Below are 2,542 nucleotides of genomic sequence, written 5' to 3' on the forward strand. Positions count from 1 at the left end.
TCCTGGACGATTTTGTATCGGTCAGGACGATAGGCTAAAAAAAAAAGAATCTACCGCCAGATCTATTTAGGAATTACTTATTTTTTGATATCGGCCTAGTTGATCATCCTGGACTATAAAATATCGGCCAGGATGATCCAGGACAATTTTTCAAAAATTTCTCTGGAAATTTTGGAAAGCAATTAATGGTGATTTCATCCGGGCCGATCGCAAGATCGTCCGAGCCGATTAGACATCGGCCAGCTTCATTTCAAGGCGATATTCAAAATGATTTTTCTCATAATTGAACTAATCAGCCAGGACGATATATATATCATCCTGGATGATAAAGTCGGCAACTTGCATTAATGATCTCATTTTTAGCTCTTCTATTTAAGCTATGACAAGGCACTTTGTAAGTGTTTTTGGCAGCTATTGTAGCTTCATTTTTGTTAGGGAAACTTGAAGAGAAAGCTTGAAAGGGAGTGAGGAACGGGTGAAGTCTGAGAGAGGGAGAAGATCCTGTGAGGGGGGACTCAAGGGAATGTGAAGGGGGATTCCACACGGTTGCTTCGGCAGGCTTGCACCTTAATTCCGTCGGATTTAAGGCTTGTCTCGAGGGAAGTTCACCAAAGAAGAATATCTCTTTGGTGTCAAAGGACCCGGCGACTCCGCCGCACCGGGGAAGGTGGAAGTGATTTTGTAAGGGCTTCTCCGCCTAGCTGTGGGGGATAAAGGAGAGACACTTATTTTAGTGCAATACTTGGAGGGTGCCTCCAAGGAGTGGACGTAGGTCAATGTTTGACCGAACCACTATAAATCTGGTGTGTTCTTTCTTATTATTTGCTTCCGCATTATTTAATTTCCGTACTTTGATTTATGTGGTGATTTTGGTTTGAGTTTTAACTTTTGTTTTAAAGTTATCCAATTCACCTCTCTCTTTATTAGCCTTGGGCCAGTTCTATAGGGCTTAACATCCCTAACGAACTTTCAAGTTGTATCAGAGCACTTTCTAGTGTCATCTGAGCACTTTCACTTTTTTCTAAGACTATGCAATGATTTAAAATAACCATGACTTTTACCATTGATAATAATAGGAAAAAAATTCTCAATGCTATTCTTTTTAAGATTAATAAAAACCTTTTTAAACCCAAAAAGCCTAAGGACCATACAGAGAAAATCCCAATTTAAATTATCATAAGCTTTGGAAATATCTACTTTAAAAATAATGTTTCCCCCTGAAATTTTGGCGTCCAAGTCATGAAGAAGATCTTTGTCTAATAAATATTATAAAAAATTGATCTACCTTTGACAAAAAATAGTTTGCTCCAGGGAGATAATTTTAGGTGTAAAAAATTGAAAGCCTACCCAGAAGAATTTTAGAATTAATCTTATTGAAGAAAAAACACAAACTAATATGGCAATAATCATTCCAAAATTTAATAACATCATTTTTAGGAATTAAAGCAATAGAGGTTGAAGTAAAAAACTTAGGATAAGGATTACCCCTGAAGAAATCCATCACAGTATTAACAAGATCATCTTTAATAATATACCAACATTTCTAGAAAAACATACTAGTAAACGAATCTGGGCCCATAATAGAATCAGCTTTCATACTCTTAATAGTCAACAAAATCTCATCTTCAGTAGGCATCATAGTATGAAAAACATTATCCTCTTCAAAAATAAGAGGCAAACTAAATGAACAATTAATGTTTAAATCGAGAGTGAAACTGTTATTAAAAGCATGCTTAAAAAAATGAACACCATAATCATAAATCAAATTAGGAATATCAATAGGAATATCACTAGGAGTAATGCTTTGTGAACATGGCAAGCCACTTTCTTAAAATTAGCAATGTTGTGAAAAAAAATAGTATTTTTGTCCCTTAAACCAAAAATTTAGAACACTCATTTGCCTCCTAAAGGCTTCCTATTTTTCTTAAAGCTTGAATAGACTACTTTTAGCAACATTAAGAAGAGATTATTTTTAAGAGAGGAATCATTTATTTACCTGCTATCAGCAATATGGACTAATATCTTAGCCTATAAAATGTTAGAAAGTTTTATAAAAAAAAAACACATTTATTCCACCAAGCCAATTTTTTCTTGAGCCTTTTGACCTTAAGCCATAATCTCATCATGCGAGCAACATTATCATGAGGAAACAAGGGAGCATTCAAATTATGATGAATAGTATTAGTAATAGATTCATTTAGAGCCCTCATATTTTGAAACTTAAAAGGAGACTTAATGTACTTATTACTCAAAGAAATATTTAAAAGAAGATGAGAATTATTCAATAAAGTTCTAATCAAATGATTAATATGAGTCATAAGAAGTAAAGATATCCAAAAATCATTAAAATGAATATGATCTAATCTCTTCCACATAGTACCTTTGTTCCAAGTAAAATCACTCCCATTAAAACTGATATCATATATAATACAATAAGAAAGCATATCATTAAAATCCTCCATGATGTGGAAGTTAGAAGCTTTACTCCCCATTATTTCATTCGTGTTTGTAATAATATAAAATCACCACTAATCATCTATGG

Source organism: Dendrobium catenatum, unplaced genomic scaffold, assembly GCF_001605985.2.
Source record: "Dendrobium catenatum unplaced genomic scaffold, ASM160598v2 fragScaff_scaffold_272, whole genome shotgun sequence".
NCBI classification, from domain to species: domain Eukaryota; kingdom Viridiplantae; phylum Streptophyta; class Magnoliopsida; order Asparagales; family Orchidaceae; genus Dendrobium; species Dendrobium catenatum.